Raw genomic sequence first — 25,662 nt, forward strand, 5'->3', positions numbered from 1 at the left:
TATTGAATTTGAAAGTTGGAAGAGTTTTATGGTGTTTTAGAAATTACATGTTAAATGCAAGATAATTTATTCCATTTAATGCCACATAATATCATTATCTATAAAAGCAAAATAACTAAATATTGTTTGCAACAGGTTTGTCATCTCTGCAATGCCCTACATTTCACCACTAGAGGTCACCATCCCCAGCTTGCTAAATTGGACTTCTAACATATTGAGCAAAAAGAAACATCCTCTCGCATTCACATGAGTCTGTTCCTGGAAATTTCTTTAATGTGTAAATTTTTATATGAACCGAACAAGTTTCACGATTTGACAAACAAAAATGGAATAATGTGTCCCTGAAAAAACGGCTCCTCCAGAACCAGCTGCTTTTCATACTACAGTGCATCTCATCCTCATGTACTGCATTAGATTTGCAAGTTCTTTAATGCCCCGCCCCACTCTTCACAGTTACTTTACTTTACCACCAATGTATTTGCAAGATCTCAAACATGTCTGGAGGGACACATGGTTATACGTGGTAAGACATTTCTAGATTATTTGACTGACCAATGTCTGCAGACCTTGCAATTTACTCTGTGATATCAAATGTTTTCAAAAAGAAATCTTTGCATACTCGAATTTGATTTCCCTGTGTAGTTAGGTGGTACTCAGTGGTGTTCTGCTTTTGACTCAGCATGTGTTGTCTGTTTCTTTTTCAGTTTAGTCACTGTGTGGTTGATAATAAATTCCTTTTGTCTTGCCACATCTCCCATTGCCCAGAACTAACCAAAAATCATGTACCTCACTAACTGAGGGAAACTGTGATTGCATTTGTAAAGACAGGAAGCACAGTCTTTTCCCCTGACCTTTAAAGCTGGAATATGAAAGTTTTTGTGAATTCACATAGCTTTGCCCTGTGTTACACAGCCTTTTTCATACATATTTCTTCGAGTTATCAGGGTCTCTCTTTCTTCTCACTTTCACCCCTCATTTCCTCAACACTCACTTGCTCTAATGTCAGGAAGACATACTCTTCCTCAGTTTCCCTGTGCCTCTCTGTAGCTGCACTGTCTGCATCCTGTGCCTGCACCAATTCACCATCTGTGTTCTTTGCCTGTATGGGATGATATTAGACTCAAAATGATTAATAGATGCATGCATAATTATCCATGAACTGTGTGCATTTTATATATGTATCTTACTAACCACAAACGAATCTGTGGAATTCAGGATTAAATGTTTGTGCAGCGATTTTTACAAATACAGAAATGTTTGCGAATAAAAATGATCTGTTCTGCATTAATATATCATAAATTGTTCATGCAAAAAGGAATCCGTGCATAAGTGGATCAGGTGACATGCATTTATTGATGTCTAGTTCAAGTCGATCTTGTTCGGTTCATTTGGATTTTGAGTCGCAGTTTACGGCATTTGATGTACCCCCACACACAACTACCAACGAACAAGGCCCAGTACATTTCATGAAGGTGTACATGCTCACTAAACTGAATCAAATGCTTTTCAACCTGTGTCTGCTGAGTTAAGAATTACATTAATGTGCAGCATTTTTGTTCAAATAGAGACATATTTGTGAATACAATTGTTATAGTTTGTATTAAAGTATCATCATTTGTGCTTCATGGGAGCATATGCGGCTCTCTGCGAGAGTAAGTGATACCGTTTTAGAGGCTCAAGCACCACCTACAAGGTGCTTCTATGCCCTTAAATGGTCAGACTTTTGTGACTGGTGTTCCGCACGAAGCCTGGATCTCTTCTTGTGTCCCACGTGCCAACCTTCTTATGGTTGTTGGATAACAGATGTGCCCCTTCCACACTCAAAGTTTCATTTAAGGTAAAGAATCATTACCTCGACATTGGCCCTTTAATCAGCAGACACAATCTAATCAATAAGTTCTTGAAGGGCACCCAGAGATTGAATCCACTTGTTTGTAGTCCTGAGGGCCCTCCCTTCGAGCTACTCCATTCGGCCGAGCTACAGCCGTTACCACTTAAAACTGCCCTATTACTGGTGTTAGTGTCAGCTCAGCGAATGGGGGACTTGCAGGCACTGTCAGTCAGTGCTTCCTGTCTTGAGTTTGGGCCTAATGACTGTAAGGTCGTCCTCAAGCCTAGGCATGACTATGTCCCTAAGGTGCTCTCAACACTGTTTAAAGCCAAGGTTATCAAGCTGTTAACACTTACTGTCATGGACAGCAGGCAGGGTCCTAATGTTCTCTGCCCTGTAAGGGGTTTGAGAGTGTATTTGGAGCAATCTAGCCTGTTCAGACAGTTGGAGGAGCTTTTTGTTGGCTTTGGAGGGCACCTTAAAGGGCTGCCAGTTACAAAGCAGAGGCTTTTTTGCTGGATAGTGAATGCCATAGCTTTGGCTTATGCCTCAGCAGACTTACAGTGCCCTACAGGTGTGAAGGCCCACTCCATCAGAGGAATGACCTCCTCCTGGGTGTGATCCAGTCGGATTTCTATTGGTGTGATCTGTGCGGCTGTCGCCATCCACATTGACTAGATTTTATAATTTGGATGTCCTGGCCTTGCAGGCACAGGTTTTTGTATGTTTAATTGTCCACTTCCCCCTGTAGGTGGAAATGGTTATGTTGATGGCCCTCACTATGCTTGGGACTTGTTAGCTCACATTCTTGAGGGCCCTTTACTAAGTGCTCCAAAATTGGGCTCCCAGGGCAGGTCGTTCTGCATCTGCTCATAGCACGGTGTGATTGGATGTATTCCCCATACACAACGTGAGATTACATTTGAAAGGGAACGATCCAGTTACTGGCATAATCTTGGTTCACTGAGATAACGAGTGTTGTGTCACCAGCTGTGCTAAAAGCTGCACACAAATCGATGATTGTCACTTCAGTCTAATTATCCTGATGAATGCAGTTCAATCTTTATTATAATTTTTTTTTTTTTTGCTTGACCTTTAACTTGACTTGCCACATTAAAATGTGATGCAGAGTGTTCCTGTCAAGCCAGTAGGAATTAAAATAGTATGTGTATGTGGGTGCATGCTTATTAGCCTATCATAATTTAAAATATTTCACAACTTCTTAATAATAGCACTTAGGAACATTTTGACAAACTTTTCGGTCTTATTAATTTCTTAAAATTTTCATGAATTTGTTTAAAGGACAGTTGTGGTCATTATCTCATCTGCGGTTCCAATAATTTGATAGTAATATTTACCACATCCATGTTATGAATATTATGAAACTGCTCTGCTTTTGCAACACAAACCATCACTGATTAAGAGATCAGTTGATAAAACTTAGGCCTACTAAGCAAAACATAAATAATGGTGTATTCAATAAAACATTTCTACTTCTTCTACTTCTACTCCACAAAAACCACATCGACACATGATCTACACTTAAAAGAATATTTTGGGTTCAGGATAAAGTTGAGCTCAGTCAACAGTATAATGTTGATCACAATAAAATTATTTCCACTTGCCAAGATAAATAGGGTCCTATCTGTTGATGTTAAAATACTCACTGTTTCAATATAGCCACAAGACAAAAAAAGGAAGACAATTTTATCTATCTATCTATCTATCTATCTATCTATCTATCTATCTATCCTGTGGGTACGGAAAGTATTCAGACCCCTTAAATTTTTCACTCATTATTATATTGCAGCCATTTGCTAAAATCATTTAAGTTCATTTTTTTTTCCTCATTAATGTACACACAGCACCCCATATTGACAGAAAAACAAAGAATTGTTGACATTCACATGGTCCTGAGTATTCAGACCCTTTGCAGTGACACTAATATAACTCAGGTGCTGTCCATTTCTTCTGATCATCCTTGAGATGGTTCTACACCTTCATTTGAGTCCAGCTGTGTTTGATTATACTGATTGGACTTGATTAGGAAAGCAACATACCTGTCTATATAAGACCTTACAGCTCACAGTGCATGTCAGAGCAAATGAGAATCATGAGGTCAAAGGAACTGCCTGAAGCGCTCAGAGACAGAATTGTGGCAAGGCACAGATCTGGCCAAGGTTACAAAAAAATTCTGCTGCACTTAAGGTTCCTAAGAGCACAGTGGCCTCCATAATCCTTAAATGGAAGAAGTTTGGGACGACCAGAACCCTTCCTACAGCTGGCCGTCTGGCCAAACTGAGCTATCGGGGGAGAAGAGCCTTGGTAAGAGAGGTAAAGAAGAACCCAAAGATCACTGTGGCTGAGCTCCTGAGATGCAGTCGGGAGATGGGAGAAAGTTGTAGAAAGTCAACCATCACTGCAGCCCTCCACCAGTCAGGGCTTTATAGCAGAGTGGCCCGACGGAAGCCTCTCCTCAGTGCAAAACACATGAAAGCCCGCATGGAGTTTGCTAAAAAAACACCTGAAGGACTCCAAGATGGTGAGAAATAAGATTCTCTGGTCTGATGAGACCAAGATAGAACTTTTTGGACTTAATTCTAAGCGGTATGTGTGGAGACTGGTTGCAATCAAGGGAAAGATGAATGCGGCCAAGTACAGGGATATCCTGGATGAAAACCTTCTCCAGAGTGCTCAGGACCTCAGACTGGGCCAAAGATTCACCTTCCAACAAGACAATGACCCTAAGCACACAGCTAAATTAACGAAGGAGTGGCTTCACAACAACTCCGTGACTGTTCTTGAATGGCCCAGCCAGAGCCCTGACTTAAACCCAATTGAGCATCTCTGGAGAGACCTGAAAATGACTGTCCACCAACGTTTACCATCCAACCTGACAGAACTGGAGAGGATCTAAAAGGAGGAATGGCAGAGGATCCCCAAATCCAGGTGTGAAAAACTTTCCCAAAAAGACTCATGGCTGTATTAGATCAAAAGGGTGCTTCTACTAAATACTGAGCAAAGGGTCTTAATACCTAGGACCATGTGATATTTCAGTTTTTTTTTTTTTTATACATGTGCAAAAATGTCAACAATTCTGTGTTTTTCTGTCAATCTGGGCTGCTGTGTGTACATTAATGAGGAAAAAAATGAACTTAAATGATTTTAACAAATGGCTGCAATATAACACAGAGTGAAAAATGTAAGGGGGTTTGAATACTTTCCATACCCACTGTGTGTGTGTGTGTGTGTGTGTATATATATATATGCATATTCTGACATACAGAGCTACATGCAGATGACAAGTAACACAAAGAACATCTTACTATCAGTGTTACTGACACCACAAGCTGAGAAAAAAAAAAGGTTTACGGGCAGCTCAGTGTCTCCACCCATTCTCACATTTATATAGTGTTTTGCCAGCAAGAGCACATTGTCTTCATCATGATCATCATCTCTCTGCTCCTGCTGGCCTCTCTGCTGCCACACCTGACCTTCACTGGTGAGACTGATTATATAAAAGCATTTATTATGATGTTTAGTTGGTATGTACCAAATAAGCTGACTAACAGCACTATCTCTCTCTCAGCTCGTGTGAATGTGGATATAGTGAATGGCAAAGAAGCAAAACCCCACTCCAGACCTTACATGGTTTCTCTTCAGAAGGACAAGAAACATATCTGTGGTGGATTCCTCATCTCTGATGAGTTTGTCATGACTGCTGCACATTGCTGGAAAGGGTAAGAGTTTTGTTCAGTCTAAACTGCAATGTTGAGTTAAAACCACTGATCTATATATGACTGGATCGCTCATCGCGTTCTAAACTGCCAACAGGCAGTGAAGCCACCGGAAGTGTTCGATCAGCCATCTTACTTATCCCTACCGGCAGAGAGCACCATTGAGTCACATTCAAACCGCTGTCCTAAAATCACCCGATTTATGTTATGTGTATGTAAATTAATGTTTACTTCAGATGTTATCTGCAGTGTTTACGGTCTTTTGGGGCAGTATAAGCGATATATTTAAACCGTTTAGGAGGGTTTGTCTGCTGCACACTGATGACACAGGTAACGATCCAACACAAAATATAGACTATTTCTTTATGAACATAATTATTCAGGAATTAAACTCAAAATGGACATATTATATCAGGAATTAAACTCAAAATGGATTTGAATATATTACAATGAATAATACAATTATGTTAATGTTGCTCTATAATGAAATGAAAAGCTTAACTTACTATCTTGGAAATAAAGCTTTATGTCTTTAAATCCGTACTGCATATAGTCAGTTATTTCTCTGAATAAATCCAGATTTCAGAATGAGCACTTTGTCGTTGTTTAATATGTTGAGGTCATGTCCGTCTGATGTGTATCATGTTCATGATGTTCGCTACTGTAATGAACGTAGGTTTTTAATAAGAAGGGGAAATTCCTGACATTTAAAAAAATAACCGTTTACATGCCTAGGGTGTTTGCATTGTAATAATGTACAGAAATACTTCAGATTTATAAACGCTGGCTTGTTAGGTTATGTTTTCTCATTAAAATCATACAGTTTCCTATTAATTCAATAGAACATTTACGCACATTAGGGATTACCAATATGGCGGCGCAGCGGCTTCACATTCATGACATCATGAGCAATCCAGTTCTATATTATAGATCAGTGGTTAAAACTGACAAAATGACTGCAGTACAACAAGACAATGTTTTGGATTACATAAATGCACATTTCTCTTTTAACAGATATCCAGAGATTCTGACGGTTGAGGTTGGTGCTCATGACTTATGGAAGAGTGAGGTTTCATACCATGTCGAAGTGAAGTCCTACATCTCACATCCACACTATACATTCTGTTCACAATGGAATGACATCATGCTTTTGAGGGTAACAACCTGTAAAACATTTAGTTGTTCAGAATAATATCTGATCAGGAAATAGTGGCAGAAACCTGACATAACTATGTTTGAATTTCTAATCAGGTATCCGTTCAAGAGGCAATTGTAAATATTAATAAAACATACACATTGGCTTTCAAGGCTTCTGTACTAACTTTTAAAACAGCAGAATAATCAACCTCAGTTCAGTCTCATAAAATATGATTAAATCTCTTAATAATGGTAGTGTTTTTGAATTACAGCTACAGGAAAAGGTCAAACTAAACGACTATGTTAACTGGATATCATTACCGAAGAAGGAGATGTTAGTGGAGATACTCTCTGTAGTGTTGCGGGTTGGGGAAGACTGCAGACGAAAGGCCCAACGAGCAATCGTCTAATGGAGGCAAACACGACTACAATAAACCACGAAGAGTGTCAACGTAAATGGGGATCCAAGTACTTCCAAGCCTCGCAGATGATCTGTGCATATGGTCATGGAGGATCCTGCTTAGTATGTACAAAAAAAATTTACAGTATTTATGTTAATGTATGAACTGGTTTCATTAGTGATGTGCTGATCTTTGTTTCTTAACAGGGAGATTCAGGAGGTCCTTTGGTTTGTGGAAACACTGCAGTTGGTGTGACATCTTTTGTGTCCGTAATACGCTGCAATGCACCTGAGCGTCCTAATGTGTATACTAAGATTTCAGCATATCTTCCATGGATCCACCAATTCATAAGAAATATTAAGTGAATAATAAAAAAAAAAATTAAAAGGAAGATGTTTTTCTTGAATTATTCTGTAAATCTTTCAATAAAAGTGTCAAATGGCAGTCAATCAGTTGAAGTGTCCTCATTGTCACAAAAATATATAAAAAATGTCCAAAGTCATTCCACATTAGTTCACTTGGTTGCCATCTTGGTGATGCTTTTTAATTTTTAGTCATGCATGTATGGCTCATATTTACTTGAATGAGGGGGGAAAATTCTAAAAACTGTGGGTAAAAAATTGTTCAGTCTGGTAAAAAAAAAAAAAAAAAAATAGAATAAAATAAAAACCGGTAACAATCAAATAACAATCAAACTTCTGCAATTTCTTAATTGGCTAAGAATTAGCAGTGCATTATTCATATACTTTATTTATTGGCCGTGTAGCCCTCCTGCCAGGTAAATATCTTGCGGCTCACACAATAAAAATCTGTCAAGGGGATATTTTTCAACCAGTAAAGGCAAATTTCTCTTTCATTACAGTATTTACAGTATATACTCCAGGTCTCAGATGTTCACTTGTTTGTGCCAGACTGACATTTCTTACTTGAAAATTTAAGTACAAAACTGTGTTACTTTTAAACTTGAGAATACAAAACTTTTAGAATTTCCAGAGGAAAATGTACAAAGTTAACGATGATAAATAAATGTGGATTTACTCCTCCCTCCTCAAACAGGTCAGATGAATCCATGAAGATCCTCTTCCATCTCCCAACATTTTCTCTACGATCTCTGTCTCGAAAAAAAAACAATTATCACGCATGTGACATGAACTCAAAACTACACACACCACCGTGATACTTTACACCAAGTTAATAAAATTAACACTGGTATCTTCTTCCGAATTTCAAACAAATAATATGAATTAACTGTAACACTGAACTTGAATAAAATCAACATGGGAATATTCTTCCGGATGATTTCTTAATCTAATAAAAACAACAGCGACAACAAAAGACATTACAAACAATAAAACAGACTTTCTCACGTGGAATATCCTCATGTGGGATTTCTTCCGCAGCAGACTCACGCGAGGCTGGGGTGCGTGCGGCCTCCTGCGAACTCTCTCGCAGTGCTCTCTCCTGTGGCGAGCCGCAAACTGACGCGTGATACGTTTACACTTAACTCACAGAAACTTTCTCCACCGAGCCTACCACTCAAAACATCCGTGAACATCACAGCTGTGAACTTTTTTTCCGCGGTGAAAGTAAAGCCAAAGTATTTTAAAGACAAGTCATGTCACTCGGCGGCCATCTTTGAAACGCCTCTCGGGCATCCAAGTGCAGCGCCGCCTATCTCTTTGAATGGAGAACATCAAATTCTCCAAAACTGTTTATTAAGCTTAGGATTAAATTTCATATTTAAAATCACCAAAGAAATCTGACAACTGTGTCATAAATGTTACTTTTGCTCAAATCGCGTTATAAAAAGCTTATTTTTCAGGCTGTATCAGTGAGTGCACATGCGCAGTCCTAAGAACACGTCTCAGCGCGATGACAGTTTCTATAGCAACCAGTGACGTGCAGACTTTACTGATTAGCGATTGGCTCTTTCATTCAGAAGGCGGGGCTTCCTGCGTTTGAGAGGCCATATTGAGCGTTGCATTTTTCCCTATTTAAAACTATACATGTCGGGTATTCTATAGTCTTTGGTAAAGCTCCGTTCACACAGCCAGTGACTTTTTCGCTGCTTGTCGCATGTGGCTGGCAATTGAGGTCACTACTGGGCATTCCCACTACTGGTTGCCTAGTTACAACGTAACACTCCACTACAGCAGATGTAGCACATGCTCTATACTGACTTCACTCCCATTGGTTGTCGCTCACAAAATTTGTGCTTATTTGCACAAAATTGAAGAATTCTGAATTTTTGTTGCTTGACAAAAATCGCATTGTTTGACACCCCACAATCCTTCACCAATGGTCACTGTCGCTCGTGTCGCCAGCTCTCTACTGAAAATGAATGGGATTATGTCGTTCTATCACTGGCGGTGTGAACGAGGCTTAACTCTTTCGCCCCTTGAACTTGACGGGTCAAAATCCACAGTTCACATAGGATGAAGTGACATTCTCAGAAAATATAGTCCTTGTATGACTTTTCTTTCACACATACACATGAAAAACTGTTTTAGAAATGTTTTAAATGAACATATATAAACCGAAGTCCATCAACATTTTACTTGCACATGTAAGCAAAAATCAGCGATCTCATAAAATGTAATATCATAAAAAATACTAATGGTGAAATTCTCTTTTGTCTTTCTTTTAAACACAACACTAAATTCAGAAATCCAAACATTTGTTCAGGGCTCTACACCTGGAAATCACCTTTTTTGCTACAGCGATAGCGGGATGCCTTTTTCCACATTAGGGATTTTCCTGCAAATCATAAGTTATTACTTCTACTAGGCCGTTTAGGACTTTTTTGGACATTCATATCACCTCATTTTAGATATGAATAAATTGTCCAGTCATTCATAGACTATTAAGTCACAGACTATAGTCATAATAGTCATAGACTATTTTTCATGAGCTGAACTTAAAGATTTTTTTATGTGCACAAAGGCATATTTCTCTCAAATATTGTTCACAAATCTGTCTAAATCTGTGTTAGTGAGCACTTCTCCTTTGCCAAGATAATTCATCCACCTCACATGTGTAGCATATCATGATGTTGATTAGACAGCATGATGTTGTCACACGTGTTGGTGTGTAAATCAAAGCGCACGACGAAGGAGATATCAAAATAGTTCTTTTAATTATCCACAGGAGAGAAAGGGCACAACCAAACACAAATCCAAATCATCCTCATTCATGATACAGGTTATAACAAACTCAGCAAACTCAATAGCGGACCAAGGAATACGGGAGAACACAGACTATAAATACAGAACGTAATCAGAGGGAAACAGAAACAGGTGTGGGGCTAATTAATTAACTAAACAAGAACAGGAACATGGACAAATAAGGAAACTAAGCGATAACAGAAGTCCATAACTGTGACAGATGTCTTAGGCTTGCAACAATAAAAGGCCACTCTAAAATCTGCAGTTTTACTGTATTAGGGGGTCCGTCATGATTTATCATACAATCATGATTACGAGCCTGTTGCATTCTTTTCAGTTAAAAATAACAGTGGACAGTGGTTTGTGAATGAAGATGCTCAGCCTAAATAAATTTAATCGAGAGCATCCCCTCCTGTGACCCATGATTTGTCTGTATGTGTATTCAGAGCAAGTGAGCACAGGACTTTCATAATAATAGTAAAAAATAATAATAATAATTAAAATAAAAACACTGCATTAACCCACAATAAAATAACTGTTGCCGTTAATCAATTATGCGTTAACTTACCCAGTCCTGATAATATATATATATATATACACATATATATACACACACACACACACACACACACACTCACAAAACACACCGGGAGAAGCACAGGTAAGTAAACTGGGATATGTTTATTCATACAGCAGAAGCAAACTGAGGTGGGTACGTTCAGAGTGGACATTCATCATCACATAACTTAAAGGAAAGCAGCTTAGACAGTCTTTGCTTTAGCAGGAGAGTCAAACAGAAAGATCCATTGGGGAACTTCAAACAGCAACACAGGTAAGTGTTCAGATTTCATAAAGAGTTTAAATGACTTCTCATGATAATTGGTTTCCTTTTCCCTTGTAGGTATAAGGATATGAGGACAGATGAACTGCCGAAGGCAAAAGGGCAGGTAGGGGAATCCAGGTAAGGACTTCAGATGAGTAGACAGGCTGATGTTCACTAAAACTCCAGAAGACATAAAACTTCACAATCTATACACAATGTATCCTTCATTTGGTATATATATACATATACACACACGCATATACATACATACACACACACATATATAACAGGGACATATACCGTATATATATATATATATATATATATATATATATATATATATATATATATATATATATATATACACACACTCACACATTTCATATATATATATATATATATATATAAATATATATATATATATATATATAAAATTCGGCACACGCTTTACTATACACCACTGAACTTATTAATTAACAATCGTCTTTTGTAGTAACCATACATTGATGGGTGGAGTAAGTGTAAATAGCTTCTAACAACAAGGCCGCCTTTTTGGACTTAGTGAAATAACACTCCATTTTTAATGACAGATGTATGATGACAGTTATATATATATATATATAGTTATATACTTGCATGTATATATTTAGTTATATACTCGCATGCTAAATGTAAAAAGCAAGCTGCAGAAGAATTATCAGCATAAATGGTTGAAATTATTAATTGGTTAAAAAAAAAAAAAAACTGTTTACATCTTACTGTTAGTAAAACTCTATGGATGTGTTTTTTTTTTTTTTTTTTTTTTTTTTTTTAAATCTGCAAATAGAGATCCGGACACAGAGGTGACAATAGTAGGTAAAAGGTCATCTGTAGTCCATGAGTATCAATATTCAAGTAAATACATGATTCACAACTCACATTTAAAAAATAAGTTAAAGTTCACTGAATGTGAAAACACAGAGAGCTACTGTTGGTTAAGGGTCGGTCATGTCAGTGTAAATGACCTATAGCAGGCATGGGCATTGCCTTTCCTGAAGTGCCGCTGTTCTGCAGAGTTTAGCTCCAACCCTAGTGAAATAGACTTGAACAAACTAATCAATGTCTTCAGGAGGCTACACGGAAGTGAAGGTTTTTATTTTTTTTATTTTTGATTGGAGCTAAATTACGACATAGCCTATTCTTGACCTATAGTTTACCAACAAGATAGCAATGTCTGAAGCACAACTTACACAGAAGTCACTTTCAAACCAAAAATGCTTTCTTTTTTGGTGAATTTTTGTGTGGATATCTTTTGCCCTCACTTGAAATTCATGATCACAGATTTTCTGCAGAATTTGGGATTTTTTTTTTCTCAACTCTGAGGTCTTTCCTACATATCTGAAGTGCAAGATAAATTGTTTATTAAATTTCATGCCAAATTATTTCATTATCTATCAAAGCAGAATAACAATGTTATTTGGAACAAGTTTGTCACCACTGAAATTCCCTCAATTCACCATTAGAGGTTTTTCATCTATATGAATTATAATTAAAGGAATATTGCAGGTTTGGGTTCAAGTTGAGCTTAATCAACAGCATAAGTTTGATCACACACACACACACACACAAAAAAACAATTTTCAATTAAATTAATTTCCAAATTAAACATCAATAAAAAAAAGCCATTTTCATATGACAGCAAAAGCTACATGCATCTCTTTTATTTTGTGGTTTCATATAAAAGTTGAAGCAGATGACAACTAACACAAATAATATATTCTTACTATCAGCGTTACGGACACAACAAGCTGAGAAAAAAAGGCTTACAGGCAGCTCAATGTCTCCACCCATTCTCACATTTATATAGTGTTTGTCAGTAAGAGCCTACTGATTGTCTTCATGATGACCATCATCTCTCTGCTCCTGCTGGCCTCTCTGCTGCCAACACCTGACCTTCACTGGTGAGACTGACTATATAACAGCATATTATATTAATTGGTATCTGCTGAATAAGCTGACTAACAGCCTTCTCTTTCTTTCAGCTCATGTGAATGTGGGTATAGTGAACGGCACAGAAGCAATACCCCACTCCAGACCTTTCATGGTTTCTCTTCAGAAGAACTGGCGACATATCTGTGGTGGATTCCTCATTTCTGATAGATTTGTTATGACCGCTGCACATTGCTGGAAGTAAGACTTCAGTTTAGTCTGATATGCACTTGATTTAAAATCATAATATCATAATTAAAAGACTTGTACAGTGATGGTATTGTTCATTATACTAATATGACTTTCTTATGCAGAAATAAGAAACTAACAGCTGTGGTTGGCGCACATGACCTAAGACAGAATGAAGGGCCTGTCCGGATTGGTGTGAAGTCCTACCACATACATCCACACTTCAACATGCACACTCTGCAGAACGACATTATGCTTTTGAGGATAACAGTAGTTCAAATGACTCTTATTAAACGATTAGTCACAATGTATTTTAATAATGATAATGTTTTTTTTATTACAGCTAGAGAAAGAAGTTGAACAAAACAAGAATGTCATGAAGATTTCCATACCAAAAAAAGAGAGAGACATTGAAGATGGTTCTGTTTGCAGTGTTGCCGGCTGGGGAAGACTGAATTTTAAAGGGAAAAAGAGTTTTCGTCTCATGGAAGCAGAAGTGAAGATCATGAATAACACTGAATGCAAAAATAAATGGAAAGACAACTTCTCAGCCTCACAGATGATGTGTGTCTACGGCGATGGAGGAAGCTGTAGTGTATGTAAAAACATTATTGAATTGAGACCATCATTAATGAGAAGTACTGTATCATTTCAGTCATGTGTTGATCTGTTTTTGTTCACAGGAGGATGGAGGAGGTCCTTTGGTTTGTAAAGACACTGCAGTCGGTGTCACTTCCTTTGGTGACCCAAAAATCTGCAATAGTCGTGAACGACCTGAAGTTTATATAAAGATTTCACCATATATTCCATGGATCTGCTCCGTTATTGCAAATGTTGAGTGATTTTTACAATAAAACAGAATGAAGTATGTTTAAATGTTCAATAAACAAACTATGTGTCACACGTCAGTTGTAAGTGGTGCTTATTATTGCAGAACTATAAAATAATAGTAGTCTACTAATAAGGATTCAAGTAACTTATATCTGCCACAATAGTATAGAAGCCAAATTCTTGATAATGATAAACCTGAATACCATCACCCGGAAACTGAAGTGAAATGTCTAAACGTATCAATGCTCTTCTTTCTACAGTGTTCATACAATGTGTAAAATGTGTTTGGACACTTTCTGAGACTGAAGTGTTTAAAACTGAATGAATGTCATTGTATTATATGCAGAATATCACACCAAGTAGGATTTGCAATGACACTAGGCCTAACATTTCTACACAAGAAAGTGTCCGAACATATTAGTCTTTCTTTTGGACAGAATATCTATATTATTGTAACTAAAAATTTAGCAAGCTTCTTTTAAATTATTTTGTGTAATAAAGTGTTTTTGTGCTCAAATAAATAAATAAATAAATAACCAAAATAGGCAAGAAAGCATGACAGACACTTGGTTTGATATTTTGTAACATAATGCAAAGACATTAATAGGCATTTTTTTAACTGGGTCACTGAATGTGAAAACAGCTACAGTTGGTAAAGGGGCAGTCATGTCAGTGACATTTTGGGTCACCCCGAATAGTCGAGGATTCAATGCTTTGGTAGGATGAGCCTGTTTCGACTACCAATCTCACAGTTGAATATCCCCAGATGTGTTACTAAACGAGGATCATGCCATTTTGGCTATACAGGGTTGCTCAATGTCTGATTTCAACTACCGGTTTTCTCCCAATAAGTTAATATACAGCCTATTATGACAATGCTGTAAATAAGGATGTGAAAAGAAAGAAGCTTTTGATAAATATTTTTAACATCCATGAATATATCTTACCACCCCTGTGACAGATTTATAGGGCACCTATTATGCCCCTTTTTACAATATGTAATATTGGTATTGGGTGTTCCCAGAGTATGTCTGTGAAGTTTCATGCTGCGTATCAGGAAGAGGGTCTTGCATCTTGTTACAGAGGAAACGTAATCAGACGTTCTCGTTTTTTCAGACGCAGAAAAAGGCTTACCAAAACAAAGCTACTGGGTTAATCTTTTTCATGTTTCCCTGGTTGGTAGATGCACTAGAGACCTGATTATAGCACTTATCATGATATGTCACCTTTAAAATTATGGCAGTTTAATGCCTAAAAAACAGCTTGTAGGGACTACAAGAAGTTACTTCCCCCACCCTCAGGAACATGCAACAAAGGGGGCGTGGCCATGTTGGGCTGCTTAAGAGAAGAGGAAGAGTTGTTGCCACGCAGTCAAAACTAGGGGTGCAAGAAAAAAATCTACTGATATATGAATCGTGATTCTGTCTTCTAATGGATTCCCAGTTTCAAAAGTAATGTTCTAAAGCAGTGGTTCTTAATCCTGTTCCTCGCGTCCCCCTGCTCTGCATCTCTCTCTCTCTCTCTCTCTCTCTCTCTCTCTCTCTCTCTCTCATTCTCTCATTCAGCTCTTCACAGCGCCATCAATGAACTGTGTTCCAATTATACATTTTGAGTGTATAGATAGACAGATATTTTTCATATAGCTGCTATAGGTTACCATGCTGTATTAAAGCTTTAATCAGCATAAAACTGTATATTAAAAGCTGACATAAGCAGTAGCATTTACAAATAACAGCGCATCTAAAAGTATGAGACAACAACAAACAAAGAAACATACCATTGATACATAACCAACGTCCTGTAAGTGCTAGGGTTGTGCCAATAGACGATAGTATCATGTATAGACGATAGTCAGAGATATCGCCTGTGGCTGAAACCATTAATAATAGCCAAATAATAATAATAAATTAAAACAAGCTATTAATACCATCAAAATAATACTATTGCTACTTCACATTAAAATTACTTCTCAGCGGTTTTACAGTGTTGCACGTTATAACCAATCACACACGATTCTGATTTGCGATTTCTCTCATCATAAATCATAAGGTGTAGACTTACCGAGTTTAATGGGAGTGTTTTTAAAGTGAATAAACTCACACTAGACTGAGCTTGTGATGATGTTCTTTGGCAATGTAATGTTCTTTGCTCATTTTCTGTAACTGTTAGCTGCTTTTTAAATAACTGAGGAAATTTAAGCATTATAATTAGTAATTTACGATGTTTGTTTTAATTTGTTATCATGTTAAATACAAATTCAGTCATATTAAAAACATTAGGCTGCTTTTAGCCTTACGCTGGAGTTGGTTCACTTTCCAGCAATGAAACTAAGTAAATAAATAAATAAATAAGCATGATAATATCGTTTATCAGGCAATCTCACAGGCTGATGATAAGACAATATGAAAATTGAGCATATCGCCCTAACACTAGTAAGAGCTGTGCTTGCACAGGTTCTGCACGATCCTCTCAACTAATATTAAGTGGGTCTCAATCAGGCTCAATATTGATAATGATAATGGCCCTCAGTTTGGTGCTCTGTTTAGGTGAATTTGAGCGAATTTGAACTTCATCACTAGGACAAACTAAGTTAAATGAATTGGGTTATCAAGATTCCTAAGATTGCTTTTAGTGACTGGGGTTGTGGAGTGGCTTAGCAACTGAAAGCAGTTGGTGAAATCCTGTTATGACAGGTAGATCAGCTCATGATCTGTCAGAGCTGAACACAGGTGAAATCCCTGCACTCTGGAGGGTCAGCACCCATCTTCAGAAAGTGATACCACACTCTTATCTTGTGAATGTGGGTGGATCTTTATATAGATGCAACAGAGTGCAGCTAGCAGAGGCAGAATCAACCTCTGTACAAGCATTGGACAGGAACGAACCTGAGTTGCCTCCTTTGCTGGAAAGGAGTGTTGCAGAGGCCCCTTCATCTGCTCACTCAGCTCTTGTGAAGTCCTTCACCCAACCCAGTCAAAACCTCATCATCAGAAGAAAACACATAAACTAGTCCTGACCGATTGTCCAAGCCACCCAAAAGGCTTGATTTGTAGGTATCTTATTGGTTTGCACTCATTTTCCCATGTAATGCATCAGCTGGCTAAAAACCCTCTAGATCAGTCTACTATTAGCCACGCCCCAAACTCTCGCTATAGCCCAAAACTTGATAAGCTCCATGTTTACAGTTTTGGGCGGGATAAACCCATGAATGGTATATCTTTTGTAGTCCACGAACAATAAACTGGGTTAAGAAAATGAGTTTAACATTAGAAAAATAATTCACCTTTAACTTGACTTGTGATGCAGACTGCTCCCATAATGCCAGAGTTGACAAATAGTGTGTGCTCTTAATATGGTAATTCAGGCATAATGTGCAGGCAGTGCAAAAAGATGAACTTGGAAGTGTTTTTCAGCATGTTGATAACAAAATTTGTCTTTTGTAGGGCTGTGAATCTTTAGGAAAACCGTTTCAATGATTCATATGGTTTCAATTCGATTCAAGAGCTATTTTTGCAAATTTAGAATGTTTCGATCCAATGCGATTCATAAATAAATTAGATGCGATTCGATTCGATTAACAATTCAATTCTGCATTTTTTAAGTGCACTCACAGGATTATTTAAATGCTTCCCTTAAATACTTTTAATGCTTAGTCAGGGGGCAAATTACACAACATCCTTTAAGGAGTCAGAGAGTGAGAGCAAAAAACACTTCAGACTTCAGCACTACTTAAATATAACTTAATTTATACCAATTTAGTATAGGCTACTAAAAGTACAATTGCAGGATATTTTTATCAAGTACATAAATATGTCAATTTATCTGTACTATACTTAGCATGAAATAGTTTCAGTTGTGGTCATCAGCTTATCTTTGGTTCCAGCCGCTGACTTTAACATTCTACCACATGAATCTTGATTTCTCTGCTTTTCCAACACAAACCATCATCAGTTATGAAAAAATTGTAACGCAAATAAAAATGTAGGCCTACTGAGTAAAATATTTGTGCATTTAATTACATTTTGTAGAACTTCACAGAACAAAAATCTGGGTTGCAATGAAACTTGCACAAGAATGGGCCAATTTGTAAATGTTAAAATACTATAGCCTATACTATAATACTATAGCACTGTTTCAATACTTTAGCCATTTCCATATTCTGACATTGAGAAATACAAAATACAGCCAGAGCTAAATGCATCTTGTATATTGTGGTTTCATATAGCAGATGCTGCAGACAAACAAAAGAGTTATTCACACCACAAGGTGAGAATAAATAATTTTCTGAAGAGTTTGTCATGAGTGCTGCACATTGCAAGCTAGACTTCAGTTTAGTCTCAACTGCAATGATAATGATTAGTTAAGAGCATAATATCAAAAATTTAAAGCATCTATAATAACAGTATTGTTCATTATACCAATAAGATTTCTTACACAGAAATGGAAAAACTAACAGTTGTGGTTGGTGCACATGAGCTAAAAAAGAAAGAAGGGTCTGTCTGCATTGGTGTGAAGTCCTACCACAAGCATCCAGACTCCAACTTTCACACTTTGCAGCTTTTGATAAAAACATAATCATAAAGTATCTCATACTTTACTTTATCACATTATTACTGTATTACAGTGTAAGGATCCACCCGCCAGCCCAAATAGCAGAATCCAGCGGCCTGGTCGAAGATTTAATGCGTATCCGGTCTTTTACTTGCGCTTCTGAATTTAGTTTGAATTTTAGTCTAGCTCCGTGTTCAATCTGACTCCAATTTCATGTGATCACTGAATTTAGACAATGTTTCTATTTAAATACTGATCACAAAGGTTGATTATGTATCAATTTTGATATTTGATTATTCCGGACTCACTATACTCTCAATTATCCGTTCACTGGGAACCCTAATGTCTCTTTTAAGTCTCATGCTAGCTTCACGTGGATCTTACGATCACAAACTCGCCAGTCTGATGTTAGTCAGAGGATGTAGGTAGACTAATACATGTTTCGCCTGCCGCCTACTGCTTGCTTACGACAAAAGTGTAGTTTATTTAGTCTTTTCCCATACAACTTGCTAACAGCAGTGATAGACAGAAATCAGAAAGTCTCCGATGATCTGCCTACTGCTCCTATCATTCTCGAGCCTTCAGTTTGACCTATCCTGGTCGTAGATTTGCGGTAACAAAAGCCTCCTCACAGTTTACTAGTCATAATGATTTCAGGAGAGTTTAGGATAAATCAAATATAATAATTTATTATCAGTCAGGTAAAATTGTATCATGCCAATTACATAATGAAAATAATTAAAAGCCAATTTAGAAAGGATAGTGTAATTGTAAATCACATTGTAGTTGTGTTGCAACTTTGCTTCTGCACAAAGACACTGTAGCCATATTGGGAATGGCCAAGTGATCCATGCAGGAGGCACACAAATTTAACATTGTCACACATGTAACAGTTATCCTAATTTTAGACACATGGTCTAAAATGCATAGCAAAGCACTTAGGTGTTTTAGAGAATAAACTTCACTAACTAATGTGCACATGTAGTAGCACAAACAACTATACAGTGTGCTCTATGGGCACAATGTGTTTAACACCATTAAATTTTTGAATAAATAATAGTATACCTGACTCCAGGAAGATACATAGTATGGAGCATATGAAATACACTCCACACTACGGGCTTTCTGTCTACAGAATCGCCCAGTAGTGTTTTGTCACTTCCCTTAAATACTCAGACCAGACAACAAAGAAATCTTCAAATCAGTTGTAAAAACATAAAAGTCCTTTTGGTTCTTTAGGTACCCGTGGTCACATCAGGGTCACAACTGGCTGGAGATAAACATTCTCACAGGCCCCTAAAGTGGGACACACCCCCTTCTCAGCAGAACACAATTCTACAAAAGTTTTCAATCTTTCTTATAATACAAGTGACTACTGTGAAATTGAGACCAATTTACCAATCGCACAAAGACCTTTAAAATGATACCAAACATGAAAAGTTTACAATCATGAATCCTGAAAATATATAGAAAATGTTTTATGTGAGCGTAACAACTTTTAGTTGCCTGGACCATGTGCCCTTGGGGGGAAGGATGAGTGAAGGAACCAAAGAGCAAATGGTCTTTCTTCCAGATCTTCCTATCTGTTTGTTTGGCTCCACGAGGAGATCAAAGCCCATTGTTTTGGTGCATCTGCATTTGCATTGCGAGAGTTCCTGAAAGTCTGGCTTCACAAAGAATTAATTTCATAAGGAAATAATTTCACTCCTTACAACAGCTTGTAACGGTGGCTGCCACAAATAAAATTTGATTTAATTTTTTTTTTTTTTAATTTGATTTAATAAATGTAAATTTAATTTAAATTTTTTGGGTGACAGACAAGTAAAACTTGTCAAGAAAAAAAAGATATATATACGTAATGAATTTCAGTTTCCCCGTAAATAGCTCAAGCCACTGTTACACAACAACAACAACAAAAAAAAATATATATTTTAAGAAAACATTTTTTCCAAAAAATTACATGAAGTTAAATTTTTTACAGCGTTTGTATTTTTTTTGCTACCTCACATGACAAATCTCAATAGTAGCAATGTAAACAGACAGTAAGTAGATTGCTGTTTAAGTTCAATTCAAGATTTCAGAAACAAGCAACAACAAAATCACGAGAGTCCTTGATTCATAATGTCTTAAAGTTTGTTTCTTTTTCCAAACTCAGTTTTTCATGTTCAATTTTCATCCAAAAGGGGAAAAAAAACACAAAGAAAAATAAATAATCCAAACGAGTGTTTGTGTATGGTTGTGTGCGTGTGCAATGAGAGTGTATTTGTGTGTGGTGGCTGCGTGAAGCCGTCTGTGTAGCGGCCGCAAATCCCAGGCCGGGGAAAGAGTTTAGAGACTTGGTGTGAGGTTAAAAAATGATGGACAACATCACTAGTACCTGAGGCAGGCGAACGAACCATACTAGATTGTGTTGCACCAGGCAGGCGAACGAACCATGCAGTAGAGCTCAATTTCTCAGACACTTTGGCATGGTCTCTTTTGGAAGCGGTCTCTTTTGTGCTTTTTTGCAGCATTCCATGGCTTTGGTCTGAAGCTCAGTTAGGTGGTGGACTGTATCGTAAGATATACAGTATGGAGTTATATTCTTGCCATGTAACAACTTGTCCATGGGACTTTGCAGTTTCCTCCCCAAATGAAGCTCTGCAGGGGTCATCCCAATCATTTCCTGGACAGCTGAATTAATAGCAAAACGGAGTTCCAGTAAGTATTGGTCCCATTTCCTGTGATTATTGTCCACATAGGCAGAAATCATGCATTTGAGCGTACGATTAACCCTCTCTTTCATATTTGTTTGTGGATAGTATGATGTCTTCAGTTTAGGTATGATACTCCACTTTTGAGAGAGTTCTCTGAACAGTGGTGACACAAATTGTGTTCCTCTATCCGACAGAATGAAGTCCGGTACCCCCCAACGGGTTAGAATTTCCTTCCGAAGAAGTAATGCAACAGACTGAGCTTTAGCATTGCGCATGGGGAAACATTCCACCCACCGGGAGTAATAATCTACTACAACTAAGAGGTACTCATTTTGCTGTGTGCTGCATGACATTGGGCCCATACCACTCCAAGCATCTCGTTGGGACGGGTGGTGGTGACTTGATGTAGTTTGCCCACAGGTTTCTGATTTTCTCCCTTAAGAGTCTGGCATTTTTTAATGTGGTGTTTTATGTCAGTCCACATTCCAGGCCAGAATGCAACATCATGGATACGCTTGTAGGTCTTATAAATACCTACATGACCGCTCTAGGGATTAGCGTGGTAGTGGTGTAGAATGGACGACACAAGGCTGTTAGGAATGTACACTCTGTAATGAACTTGATTGCTCGGCAGGTGAGTTTTGTGATAGAGTTTATCTTCCACCATCTCATACTGATCTTTTAGAGGGGAATCATTTTCTGCAAGTGCTTGAAGTGTGTTGATGATGTGAGGGTATTTGTGCTGTTCCTCCCATATTGTGGCTGGAGACATCGGAAGATCAGCATTCTCCTGCTGGTGTTGGTTGGGGTTCACAACTGGTACGAATCCGAGACAGAGCATCAGGTGCCATATTTAGTTTTCCTTTGCGATATTCAATGATAAAATCAAATCTCTGAAGTCGCAAGGCCCACCGGATGAGGCGACTCATGGTTTTTGTGGAAGAAATTACCCATTGTAAAGCTGAGTGGTCTGTGATGACAGGGAACAATTTGTGCTCTAGGTAGTGCTGCTATTTTTCCAGGGCCCAAATTATAGCCAAACACTCTTTTTCGGTGGCTGTGTAATTGGTCTCTGCTTTCTTCAGGGTTCTGCTGGCATAAGCAATAACTTGTTCCAAACCCTGTTCCTTGCGCTGGGTCAGCACGGCACCCAAACCAGTGTCACTGGCATCCGTGTAGACAGTAAAAGGCAATTGAAGGTCCGGATGGCCAAGAATGGGAGGAGAGGTTAGACAGCATTTAAAATGTTCAAAGGCTTGCTGACATTGTTGTGACCAGAGGAATGAACATTCTTTTTTTCAGTGCATTGATGGGTTCAGCAATCCTGGAGAAGTTTGGTACAAACCGGTGGTACCACCCGGCTAACCCCAGGAAGCACTGGACCTCCTTGATGTTGGTGGGCACAGGGTATTCCTGTATAGCCTCCACTTTACTTGGGTCTGCAGCTATGCCTTGGACGTTGACAACATGTCCCAGAAAGGTTATCTCCTGAAGACAGAACTTGCTTTTTTTTAAATTAATTACATTTGCAGTTTGTAAAGAACAGCCTGGAGGTTGGAGAAGTGCTGGGCTACAGATGGTGAGTAAATAATTATGAGTAAAATAATTATGTCGTCAATGTAGACAAAGCAGAGTTTTCCACGCAATTCTCCTAGAACATTCTCCATTAGTCTTTGGAAGGTTGCTGGGGCATTTTTTAACCCCAAACGGCATAACATTAAAATGAAACAGTCCTGATGGTGTTGTGAAAGCAGTTTTTGGGTTTACTTTCTTGATCCATGTTCACCTGCCAGTAGCCAATGTCAAGGTCAATGGAAAAAAAGACCGCCCCACAAAATAATGATTTTTTTTAGTGATAGTTGTTGGTGAGTTGTGGGGAAAGGTGGCAGACACAGAGCGATTGCCAGGTGGACCAGTACCTTTAGAAGCTGGAAATGTTGTCCACTTGCTATTAGAGGAAAGGTGTTGGCTGGTGGACTGAGGTGACAGGGACTGAGAAAGAAACAAAGTGAGGGACAGCTCGCCAGGTGAGTGATGGCCTTTACATCGCCAGCATTGCACTAAAGGCTTCTCTGCTGGGGGGTTGAAAATAGGTCTTTGAGGCATGGATAGGGGTTGCTTAGAACTCACATGTTTTTCATATTGCAGTTGTTGTTCATAGTCTTTTTCCAGCTGTTGGCCCAATTTCACAAGTTCATTGACTGTGTTCACCGACTGCGAATCTGGCTTGCAAGACATTTATTCAAAATCATTTTAAACCAATTCACACCAAATCAAGGTGGCCTTCCACCTTTTGCAGATAGCTATTTATGATAAATCAAACTCTCTCTTTCTCCCTGTGTTCTTGTCCTTACCATTTCAGCCAGCTCGTATTCATAATCCTCTGAGAGGAAAGCAGAGAGGAAAGCAGCTTCAAACTCTTCCCACGTGGTTATTGAGGATAGTGCAACTTCCCACCAGTCCCGGACAGTACCGTAAAGGACAGTGCGGAAAGTGGCCAGGATGTCAGCATTAGTAAGAGGATCTAACGCCAAGAAATCCTGACATCGAGTTATATAGAGCAAGGTGTCCATGTCATCTGACTGTCTCCCAAAAGTAGGAAATGTAATCTTAAGATGATCACTCTTTACAACAGGAGCAGGAAACAAAGGAGCAGTCACTGGTGATACAGATGAAACTGGAGCATTAAGTGGTAAAGGTGAGTAATCTGAGACAGACTTCTTTCTATAGCCACAAGCTATAGAAAGAAGTTGAACAAAACAAGATTGTCAATTTGAGACCATCAGTAGTTAGAAGTATCACTTCAGTCATGTGGTGATCTGTGTTTCTTCACAGGGGGATTCAGGAGGTCCTTTGGTTTGGTTGGTGAGCCAAAAGTGTGTAATAGTCATAAATGACCTGAAGTTTATACAAAAATGTCAGTTTATCTTCTATGGATCCACTTCATAATTTCTAATGTTAAGTGATTTTTGTGTCGAGAAAGGATGTGTTTCAGACCTGAACCAGACAAATTAAAGATTCGATCAGGACCATGGTTGAAACATGAGGAGCCGAATTCCTCAGAAAGGCAACAGGATGTTGTAAATCAATTCCTAATGCAACAAGTCAGAAGCAAGTCCACTAACCAACCAACTCTTTCACAGAACAACTTTCAACATTAACACCATTAGAACAATTATTGACAATTTCAATTCGGAAAAGAGATTGTCAAATTTGGGGCAAGTAATCAAGATTGATGGTCAAAGAGATGCACAGCCTGACCATCACATGTAAACCCATGAGAGTAAACAAGATCATTGGATTGACTTCCCACCACCTAGCAGAACCAGACTGAAATTCCTAAGGGGACCTTTTAACTTCTGGTCTCCACAGAACATCCTTATGTCAAAGAAAAGCAGAGAAACTGTCTTTTATAGTTGCTATGTCTTATATAGCTGTCTTTTCAACTGTTGCTTTTAGTCATCACTTTTAGCGTTCTTTGAGCGCCATTCCAGCGTGCTTCGGCCTGCACACCTGCTGCTACTTAGCCAGAATGAGAAGAAACACCACCTAGTCTCGTCAAAATTTACTTCTGTTTTTTTACTTTAGTTTCTTTTCTTTTCCGTTTGAGAGTTTCGTGTTCTGAGTTAAGTTTTGTAACACCGTGTCTCCGAGTCTGACCTCGCGTGCCCGTCTGAAACTTCAACCAGCCTACAACTCCGCATCGTCAGCCAACGCCCAATAACTGGCTTCCCAAGACGTCACATCAACGACTACTGAACTTCCAGCCAATCAGCAACCTCGGGAAACCCCCTTTTCGGGAATCCCCCTTTTAATATCCATTGCAGAGTTGATGTTATACGGCTATATATAATTATCTCTGTAATAATAATAATTTATTCTATGGGCTACCCATACCCACAATGCCAAAACATCAAAAGAACAGACTCAGGTAATTCACACTTGCTTAATATCGCTCTTTGTCTCATAACTGCATTTTGCACATTAAAGGTTTAAGCCTCCATTACTAGCTCAAAAAAAAGCAAGATGTCTGTTAAAAGAGGCCTTCATCTGCAATGCATCTACTTTATATAAACATCTTATGAACATCAAGATGTCAGTTTTGCTATTTAGAAAACATCCTTAGAGTTGTATTGCAGATGAGCAAAAAAATAGGTCTTCCAAATGGCAATTCGACATCAACTAGACAACTCTGAGATGTATGTGTATCAGGGAACAGTTTAAATGGTGGATTGTTATTCATTTTTGTTTGCTGTTTTGGGCTGGTAATAGTACTGGGTGGGGGGTGGGAGGAGGGGATACTGGGAACATCTCTAAAATATCTGCTTGATCTG

At 38.2% G+C, this 25,662-nt stretch overlaps 1 pseudogene; it reads left to right on the forward strand.

Annotated features, from left to right (window-relative positions):
• The first annotated feature begins 462 nt into the window (after positions 1-462).
• LOC109073238 lies at positions 463-7,555 on the forward strand (annotated as a pseudogene).
• The last annotated feature ends 18,107 nt before the right edge of the window (positions 7,556-25,662 follow it).

Source organism: Cyprinus carpio, chromosome B22 (assembly GCF_018340385.1).
Source record: "Cyprinus carpio isolate SPL01 chromosome B22, ASM1834038v1, whole genome shotgun sequence".
NCBI classification, from domain to species: domain Eukaryota; kingdom Metazoa; phylum Chordata; class Actinopteri; order Cypriniformes; family Cyprinidae; genus Cyprinus; species Cyprinus carpio.